The 11,326-nt window shown below is 40.0% G+C and overlaps 1 protein-coding gene across 1 annotated transcript in view; it reads left to right on the plus strand.

The window, feature by feature from the left end:
- Positions 1 to 2,885, plus strand: part of atg5 (ATG5 autophagy related 5 homolog) — a 119,414-nt gene extending 116,529 nt beyond the window's left edge. The window contains exon 8 of the transcript XR_013799259.1: positions 2,544 to 2,885. The gene's annotated coding sequence lies outside the window, so the exon portion shown is untranslated. The remainder of the gene's footprint in view (positions 1 to 2,543) is intronic.
- Positions 2,886 to 11,326: the final 8,441 nt, after the last annotated feature.

The following is an 11,326-nucleotide window of genomic DNA, read 5'->3' on the forward strand; positions in this document are numbered from 1 at the left end:
ATTTTTCACATCTTCACGGACACAACAATGATTTCCCTCGTGTGTTAATATTTTTCCTTGTAATAATGTATGATTTGCAAAAATGAAAACTGCTGCATCTTTTTATATTAGAGAATCAAAGTGGATGCGCGTTAACATTATGGCCAAGCACGCGCCCTTAAAATACCATATCACTAACGCGCAACGCGCCACTGTCTTTAGACTGTTTTTTTCTTGGTCTGTGGCGCAATTGCTTTCTAAAACTGGAAAATAGCACCATGGAAGTTTTGCGCCGGAACACGCCTTCTCTTTGCGCTGAACCGCCCCCGCGAGCGCAAGTTCATTCCCTAATTTACCGACGTGCGTCTGTGGAGGGAAAAGTCCGCTGTGCGCGGGTGCAGAATAGGAATGATACATGCGTCGGTGTTCAAAGTCAATTGCGCTGGGTGCAAGATAGGGCCCAGAGTGTCTACAGGGGTATGCTGTTTTGATACCCCTGTAGAAACTGTATTTTTATTAAACAAGGGGCTATCAACATAGCATACCCTTCAATTAGGTAATGTGTATACATTATGCGATATAATACACAAACACTTACCGCTTGTAATCTTAGGTATGCTGAAATTATGGTTTAAATGTAACGCATGCGCAATTCCACAAATTTTACTGCTGCGCATGCGCATTACCCGAAGGTATCCCATTCTGATGGGTATGATGTTCCGTCAGAACACCGGCACTATGGGATGTCAGTGTGTACAGTGGTGTTCAGGACGCCGCTAGTGTTGTTGTGAGATGACGCTGTTGTCTGATGTATATCCGGATGACTGTAGGATCGCCTCCCACTGAACCAGACAGCGCCTTCAAACACGCCGCGTCTCCGGTGACAGCTGAGCGCGGCAGTCGTTCCCGGGGTCAGGGATCGATACACACACTCACCCCTCGGCTTCCTCACATTTCGGACATGGCTCTGTCTAAACACATGCCAGCGTGATCCCCGTGACCCCACACGGTGGCCCCTGTGTTATGCCAAGACGTGTGTCTGACAACCGGCCCCTAATCCAGCACAGAAGGCACCGGGGCCTGTGTAAGCACTGACACACACATCTCAAGGGCCGTCACTGTAAGCGTGGAGAAGCAGAGACACCCGAACCCTCATGCTGAGCAGACACAGGCAACTGGCAAAACGACACCCAGTGTAACGAGGGCCGAGGACACGACGTACACACGACAGCTCGCGTACTACACACTTTACATGAGGATTCGTCAATAACACAAGTTAATACACAGAAGACATTTGACTGTATTACAAGTTCTTGTTCTTACACACATTCTAAATGGAGTTTGTCTGTGTTGTCAGTGGTTGTCAAGGCATTGTTATGTGGTTGCCAAGGTGTTCTAATAAAGCAAGTGCATTAGTGCCCGCCCACTTGTCAGCGGTGCTGGGTCCGGAACTACTTTTGGTTACACTTTATTTTAAGGAGTCATTGTTACAGTGCAATTATATATTTAAGGACTGAGTAATATTAATTAAATAATGTACTTACTATAGAGTTAGCATGTATTTATGCATCATTTACTGTTATTACTACGGTAAGTTCATGTAACATGTGTAACAAGGACACTGTAAAATAAAGCGTTACCTTATTTTTTCCATTAATTTTTCCCTAGGGATAAAAAAAAAAAAAAAGCCATGAACCGAGCCAATCGAATTCCTCTTCCAAGGCTGATGCCTTCAGAAGAAGCACATTTATTATTATTATATTTAATTCAATGTATTTTTATTTGTAATTGTGGGTGATTTTACGGTACTAAATTATATTTATGGAGTAGTTATAATGCATTTATTCACTTTTTGAGCATGGAACACATATATATTATAATTATTTTTTAATAGACTCCATTGTAAAGACCAGTGGTTTTTAATCCGGGGCCCATAGGATCTCAGGAAACTTCAGGAAACTTCCTCAGGATGACTAAAAATATATCAATAAATTAGACTAAACAATAACTAAATCTAAATTAAATGAAAATGGTTCATTAGCTGAACCCGCTGTGAAAGCTGTGACGAGATCCTCTCATATTTATGGAGGAGTGATAAAGATCCTCTGCCCTCGAGCGAACATTAGCGGAACAATGGCCAATGTGACACAGCCACACATGAGTGACAGTGATGTCTCCGACTCCCGGGTTAACAGCTTTATATGAGTGCTTCTGGGGCTGAGATGATAATACTAACTGTGCTTGCGACTGAGAGCATTCCTGCGGCATGTTCGGCTCCTAGCGGATGTGTGCATGAGTGAAGACGGCAGGAAAACACACGCTTGCACTTTATTTGAAGGAGTCATCGTTACAGTGTAATTATATATTTAAGCACCGAGTAATATTAAGCAACTACATGTACTTACTATAGGGTTAGGGTTTGGTTGAGGGTTAGTTGCATGTAAATATGCATAATTTACTGTTATACTACAGGGCCGTTGAATGCTTGAATCTGATTGGTTGACGATTGTTCTAAGGTGTGCAATTATTTTCAGTGAACCGCACGGCTAAAGTAGTTCCGGTAGGTCTTGACCGCGTTACAGCTCCATATCACTGCGCGTAGTTCACCGTAATAACGGACAATAGGACACAATTCATAACAAGAGAAACCGCAGCCGCATGCGCTCGATCTGCAGTTCTCAGTGTCTAACTTCACAATCAATGGAAACATGCAGTTTAATTTTAATCAATAAAGTATATAGTCCTATATATAATCAGTAGAAAATTAAACTGAATATTTAAATAAATAGATAGTCCTGTTGCACTGGTTTTCAATAATAAATGCAGATATTATAACAAATAAATAATTATTGATAGGCCTATACTTTGTGTTTTATTTATCAGGCTAGATCTACTGTCACTAATAGAAAAAAAGAATGAACAAATTAATTAAAACGAATTAAATTAATAAATAAATAATAATATTGACGCACATGCTTCTCTCTCTCTCATAACTCCAGGTGCGTCAAGCGTTCAGCATAACTGCGTATTACGTGACGTCACGAACGCGCATCACAGAACAGAGCAAGGCGAGCGCTTGTGCTTATAAAACTTAAACTTTATTATTTATGTTTGAAATGACGATGGTTTCGCTAGATAAGACCCGTATTCATCGTCTGGTGTCGTTTAAAGCCCGTTGAAGCGGCGCTGACACTGTCATCTGGACCTTGACCCGTTTGGGGCCCATTGACGTCCATTATATGGAGAAATGTGTTCATCAAAAACCTTCATTTCTTTTCCACTGAAGAAAGAAAGACATGGACATCTTGATGACATCGGGGTGAGGAAACTATCAGCAAAAGTTTTTTTAAAGTGAACTAATCCTTTAAATGACAAACTTTGCAATAGCTTGCTTTATGTCACATTACATTAATTTCTCTCTGATATTTTGGTCCTGACTAGGATCAGCCCAATGTTTTATCAGTGGTTGAAAATCCTCTTGCGACTGGGTAATTTAGGGGCTTTCCATCTCAATCTCGGTCTACTTCTCAGATGCTCTCTCAACCCTCACCACATTTCCTCTGTGAACCATCGTCGCAGAATTCCCATAACGTAACATCAGCATCCCACGCACATCCCCCCCGCAGACTCTCACTATGTGCTAAAAAGCATCTTTGTGACGGCATCTCACACATCTCATGTGAAATCAAGCCCCCCTCCCCCCGCCTGGCTTTAAATGGGCCAGTGAAGACAGAGGCGTGTCACTTTGAAGTCTTCCTCTCGTCATGCGTTCTCCGGCTCCTCCAGCATAAAGAGCAGCATTGAGCGCGCGTGCCTGTGTACCCGCTGTCCGCGGACTCATGTTACACTCCGCTCTTTGATCCGCGGCTCCCATAATAAAGATTTTCTGGAGAAGGCATTGTTTATCGGGGTCTAGACAGCAGCAGCAAAAGGAGAAGCCGAGCGAGAGGAAGAAAAGGCTTCCCTTTTTCTCAAGCGAGGGGAAGTGGTGTCGTGAAGGTGACTAACTTTCAGACGGCCAGTGAGCCTTACTCATAGCCCAAGCCGCAGATAAAGTTAGAAGAAAGGAAGGAGAGATCGGACACAAACAAGACAAAGTGGAAAATGAGTGAGCCACAAGCTATAGATATGCACATTTTTGGTATACGGACATTGAGTGCGATTGCTCAAAATATAGAGACATATTAATAAAGTGCACAGGTGCTGTTGAATCATAGTGGATCTCAATTGGATTTGCCTCATTTAAAGGGGACATATCATGAAAATCTGACTTTTTCCATGTTTCCATTGCTATAATATTTCCAGTGCTTTAATGGGGCTTCTGCCAACCCAGAAAACGTTAATAGTGAAACCCAGTAACTTTGTTCTGGTGAGCCTTTCTCTGCAAGCATGTCAAAAAATAAGCGGATCAGATTTCGCTCCCCTTCTGACGTATGAAGAGGATCTTATTATAATATTACCGGCCCTTAATCTGCACGTTTATAACATTACCGGCCCTTAATCTGCACGATTATAACATTACCGGCCCTTAATCTGCACGTTTATAACATTACCGGCCCTTAATCTGCACGATTATAACATTACCGGCCCTTAATCTGCACGATTATAACATTACCGGCCCTTAATCTGCACGATTATAACATTACCGGCCCTTAATCTGCACGTTTATAAGATTACCGGCCCTTAATCTGCACGTTTATAACATTACCGGCCCTTAATCTGCACGTTTATAACATTACCGGCCCTTAATCTGCACGTTTATAACATTACCGGCCCTTAATCTGCACGTTTATAACATTACCGGCCCTTAATCTGCACGATTATAACATTACCGGCCCTTAATCTGCACGTTTATAACATTACCGGCCCTTAATCTGCACGATTATAACATTACCGGCCCTTAATCTGCACGTTTATAACATTACCGGCCCTTAATCTGCACGTTTATAACATTACCGGCCCTTAATCTGCACGTTTATAACATTACCGGCCCTTAATCTGCACGTTTATAACATTACCGGCCCTTAATCTGCACGATTATAACATTACCGGCCCTTAATCTGCACGTTTATAACATTACCGGCCCTTAATCTGCACGATTATAACATTACCGGCCCTTAATCTGCACGTTTATAACATTACCGGCCCTTAATCTGCACGTTTATAACATTACCGGCCCTTAATCTGCACGTTTATAACATTACCGGCCCTTAATCTGCACGATTATAACATTACCGGCCCTTAATCTGCACGTTTATAACATTACCGGCCCTTAATCTGCACGTTTATAACATTACCGGCCCTTAATCTGCACGTTTATAACATTACCGGCCCTTAATCTGCACGATTATAACATTACCGGCCCTTAATCTGCACGATTATAACATTACCGGCCCTTAATCTGCACGATTATAACATTACCGGCCCTTAATCTGCACGATTATAACATTACCGGCCCTTAATCTGCACGTTTATAACATGACCGGTCCTTAATCTGCACTCGAAGTTTCGAATCATTGCCGAAGTTTCTGAAGCTCATGTGAAGGCTCCGCCCTCTTCTGAACGGAGACGGTGCTGCAGCTCATTTGCATTTAAAGGGACACACACTAAAATGCCACATTTTTGCTCACACCCAAAAGGGACTTTGACAAGCTATAATAAATTATCTGGTATTTTGGCCTGAAATTTCACAGACACATTCTGGGGACACCATAGATTTATATTACATCTTGTGAAGAGTGGCATAATATGTCACCTTTAACGTAGTCTGGGTCTTTTCTTCTTCTTCATGTTTTTTGAGGATATACAACCTGTTTATATTGGCATGTGCCCCATTATATGGCCAGTTTCTACCAAGTGTCAGATCAATGGCGTAACTGGTGAATCAGCCTGTTCTCACCCAAATGCGTCTCTATAGCACGCAGTGTGTTTATCGTGCAATTTATACGCGAAAATGAGTTTTTACGTGGATATGATACGCAGTTTTGCGCGTGCATATGATACGCACTTAATTTCGTGATATACACACGCACCCCACACCACTAATCCTACCCAAGCGTATAATACACACGCACCCTACCCCACCCTAAACCCAACCATGTGCTATCCATGCGTATACTATGCACGTAAAAACTCATTTTCGCGTATATATTACACGATAAACACACTGCGTGCTATATAGACGCATTTGGTGAGATCGGGTTGGGTGAATCCACACTTGATGGCCATAGTGAAGGCCCCGATATACTTCACGCAAATCGAAGAATGAGCTGGTGTGACGTAATTTCGAACAAAATCAGGCCTAAACAAAAGTAAAAAACAATCCATAAATTCAAAGTTTAAGCCTATATTAAGAGTGAAGTTATGCAGAAATAAGGTTAACGTTACTCTTAATTGCTGACACATAATAAGAGAATAGAGCTGTAAAGTGTATGTGCATAGGGCACTGCAATTTTAAGGAGAAAATACTCAGCAATGCTGTCGACTGATGAATTCGCACATGGTTTGTCTTAAAGCAGATTAAAAACACCACAGAGAAATATAAACAACATTAAACTTTATGATTTTCACCCTGGGGGAGCATTAAGAATATTTGAATAAAGGGTGAAGATGTCAAATTTGCTATAGGCCAGACACCACTTTTGGCCACGACTGTGGTTGCGTCCAAAATGACATGCTTGATGTGGACATGACTGAACTGGAAGCAATATTAGCGAGGATTTTGGTTCATTATTTAATAAAAAAAAACTTTTAAAAAACACCTTGGACACCATGAATAAAATGACATTCTAGGGATTTTAAGCGTTTATCGTTGGATAACACAGACTGTTCACGTGTTTAAAAATAGTATGTGGTACTATCAATACTGCAAAGAATTCAGTTAGCAGCGCATCAGTATTACAGCCATGCAGTTTCTGAATGATATTAAGGATTGCTCAATTGCTCATGCTTGTGGAACCACCTTTATCTTCTCCACGTCTCCTGCTCTCTCTCGCTCTCTCCTTTCAGCTCAGCTATTTATTGATGAGAAAGCGATTTGGGCATCATTATGTGTAAGTGAGAACCTTTAATGTTTGATGTGAGGTACGTGTGATGGTGTGAGGTGTTGGCTGCGAGAACGGACTTCTTTAGTTACACAGACTGTAGGTAAGAGTCACTGAGCAAATATCCAGCAGATAGTCTGTGAATGTTTGAACTCCAGGCTCTAGGCAACTTTATTCACTGCAAATTCTTAATGAATATTTGTTATCTTGTTGTTCAGTAAAACTAAAAAAATTTTTTTGAACACTGTGTTTATTATTTTTGATTATACAAGACAGGTAATGGCGAAACACTTTTCCAATTCGTCATTATTTCCCCACCCCAACAAGAGAACACATCTCTCTCTTCTCCCTTATAGAAATACACAAAAGTCTCAAACAGAATCAATCTAATTGCAAAACAGTTATTGCACGGTACCCAAAAACCAAATATACTTTACTGTACTTTACACATAAAAGTTACATTTTCCAGCAAAAACAAAAAACACACTAATACATAGTTACACCTCCTGTAATAACTGACCAATATTATTGTTGTTAATGTAGTAATTAAACGGCTTCCATATTTCTTTGTATACACCCATTTTGTTTTTAATAAAATATGTTAATTTTTCCAGGAAATCTAAACAAATTTAATTGAGAAGCAAAACTGCTTAATTCAATTCACACTTATTTGTATAGCGCTTTTAACAATACATATGGTTTAAAAATCAATTTACAGAAAAATGCATTCTAAGAGAGTTTGTGTATAATTAAATATATCATCAGCATAAGAGTGGAAACTAACTCCATGTTTTCTAATAATATTAAGGAGCAGCATATTGAAATATTGGAAATATCAGAGGGCCTAAAACACACCCTTGTGGCACTCCATCATTTACTGACGTTAACTTGGATCCCCCCCCATTTAAATAGACGGTCTGATCTAAACCAGCTGTCCCTGAATACCAGAGTAATTTTGTAATCGATCTAAAAGCATGTTATGATCTATAGTGTCGAAAGTAACACTAAAATCAAGTATAACTAGTATTGAGATGCAGCCTTGGTCAGATGCTAGAGTAAGTCTTTTGTAATTTTAATGAGCACAGGTTCTCTGTTATGATTAGGACTGAATCCTGGCTGAAACTTTTCATAAATATCTTCCCTTTTCTTTTTTTCTTTTTTTTTAGCAAGAAGGAGAACAATTGAGCTTATGATACGCCATATGCTCTCATTGACAAATGTGGAACAATTAGTTGATGCGTTCATGAGCTCAAGGCTAGATTATTGTAATGCTCTACTGGGTGGTTGCCCTGCACGCTTAACAAACAAACTACAGCTAGTTCAAAACGCAGCAGCTCGAGTTCTTACTAGAACCAGGAAGTATGACCATATTAGCCCCGTTCTGTCAACACTGCATTGGCTGCCTATTAAACATCGTATACATTTTAAAATATTGCTGATCACTTACAAAGCACTAAATGGTTTAGCTCCGCAGTACTTGAGCGAGCTCTTAACGCATTATAGTCCTTCACGTCTACTGCCATCTCAAAACTCCGGCCAGTTAATAATACCTAGAATATCAGAATCGACTGCTGGCGGTAGATCCTTTTCCTACTTAACACCAAAACTCTGGAACAGTCTTCCTAACATTGTCCGGGAAGCAGACACACTCTGTCAGTTCAAAGCTAGATTAAAGACACATCTCTTTGACCTAGCATACATAACACATTATAGACTTCTATAACTCAATGTTAGGCTGCATAGATTAGGTCAGCCGGAACTGGGAACAGTTCCCTTAAATCCTGATGTACTCGGTACATCATAAGAAGAATGGCATCTACACTAATTTTAGTGTCTTTGTTTATCCCGAGGTTTTCCCGCAGCCTGCCGGATCCAGATCTGAGGAAGGACCTTCGCCTGGACACACACTCTCTCACACACACACACACACACACACACACACACACACACTCCAGATCTGAGGAAGGACCTTCGCCTGGACCCGATGACAACGCAGCGCTGAAGTGCCGACTAGCCTCTCCCTATGGAGGATCCCTTTACCATCTACAGATAAAGCGTAGTGGGATATTCTCGGTTTCGCGTATCTCCCCCGAAGTGATAAAATTCTGTATCAACATTTTAAGGCCAGATAAGTAGTTTGTTAAGACTTGGTCTGTAGAGAATTACAAACCTGCGCACATATATTCAAACACACATAACTATAGAATTAATTCTGGATGCGCACGTGAGCATCAGTGTTTCTCACAGGTTCAGTGTAAAGTGTGTGTAGAGAGAACGCTGTCGTCTTAGCGGCCGCTAATTTAATAACTAATGATCGTTGCGACGGAAGTGAATCAATCAAAACTAACTTTAGCTGGAAAATATCTTTATTCAAGAACCGCTATAAAGACAAAACAATCTGTTACCTTAAATTATACGTTTATCTCTGTAAAGCTACATTGGTAAAAGCGCTATATAAATGAAGATGACTTGACTTGACTTGACTTGACTTGACTTGACACTCCAACTAGTTTTCAGAGATCTATTGTATACCATTTTTATCTTTATGTTTTAAGCAGAAATGTAAGAATGTATTAGGGTTTAAAGCCAAATTTGATGGACTTACGTAAAAGAAGATAAACGACACAAATACTGATGATTTTGTTTACAGTGTTGTCTGTAGTTTAGGAGGAAAGCGAGTGGAAAGAGTTCTGCAGAGTTGGACTGGAGCCTTGCCACGGTCACTCGTATGGTGTCTCCTCTCGGCTGACATGAAAGGCCGGTCTTCGGTGAAAAAGAGGCTTGTAAGCTGAGAGGGAGACAGTGTAAGCTTATTAGACATCCATATCTGTTTCACTGGCCATCTTCAGGACTCAATGCTTAATTAGAGCTGGGAAACTAATAAAGGAAATTTAAACTCAACGAGTAACTCTATAACTTTATCTTTTGCCCTTTTTTTAGTCACACTAGTCTAATTGAATCAGAGAACTTGGTGGAGACAGTTAATGGAGATTTCACTACAGTCAGGAGAACACAAGCACAGGGACAGTGTGTGTGTGTGTGTGTGTGTGTGTGTGTGTGTGTGTGTGTGTGTGTGTGTGTGTGTGTGTGTGTGTGTGTGTGTGTGCGTGCGTGTGTGTGTGTGCGTGCGTGCGTGTGTGTGTGTGCGTGCATGTGTGTATGTGTGTGCATGTGTGTGTGTGTGTGTGTGTGTGTGTGTGTGTGCGTGTGTGTGTGCATGTGTGTGTGTGTGTGTGCGTGTGTGTGTGTGTGTGTAGACCTCAGGGATGCACAGCAGTGTTATTTTAGTATCATTGATGTACTAGTTTTTGTTAACATTTTGCATTTATTTTTATATTTTCTGTTTTAATTTAAATTTTAGTTAAAGTTTAAGTAGTTTGGTTGTGTGTTTTCTGTATGTCTATATCGTTTTTAAACTTACAGAAAATTAGAAATGTTGTCTTGGCAACTAATTAAAATAATAAAAATCTTATTTTTTTCAGTTATTATATATTTTAAGTAATGACATATTTTATGTTTTTAGTTAAGTAATAATAACCCTGATTACAGTAAATTAAATATAATTGTATTAGAAAAAATGGGCTATGCAACATAAATAAAGGATATAGAATTATAGATAGATAGATAGATAGACAGATAGATAGATATATTGACAGACAGACAGACAGACAGACAGACAGACAGACAGACAGACAGACAGACAGACAGACAGACAGACAGACAGACAGACAGACAGACAGAAAGATAGATAGATAGATAGACAGACAGACAGACAGACAGACAGACAGACAGACAGACAGACAGACAGAAAGATAGATAGATAGATAGATAGACAGACAGACAGACAGACAGACAGACAGAAAGATAGATAGATAGATAGATAGATAGATAGATAGATAGATAGATAGATAGATAGATAGATAGATAGATAGATAGATAGATAGATAGATAGATAGATAGATAGATAGATAGATAGACTTCATAATGAAACAAGTTCTGAATAAATGTAGGATGTTGCAAGAACACACATGAGTTTATGAAAAGACTGTCTGGATGTGTGTGTGTGTGTGTGTGTGTGGTGTGAGATCAGATGAATGATGTTTTTTTGTTTTGCTGTTGTGTAACTGTAATTTATTAAAGCCCTTCTAGGGACAAGTGTTGCGCATTAGCTTTAGCTACAAGCACTATATACATGCGTTATATGGCTGTCGACCCAGTTTTATCTTAGTTTATTGTCTCTGTCCCTTTACAAATAAAGCATTAAATAAATAAACAATGTTTGGAGTGTGTGGACGGGCTTCAGT

The sequence above is a fragment of the Phoxinus phoxinus genome, assembly GCF_949152265.1.
Source record: "Phoxinus phoxinus genome assembly, chromosome: 10".
In the NCBI taxonomy this organism is placed as follows: domain Eukaryota; kingdom Metazoa; phylum Chordata; class Actinopteri; order Cypriniformes; family Leuciscidae; genus Phoxinus; species Phoxinus phoxinus.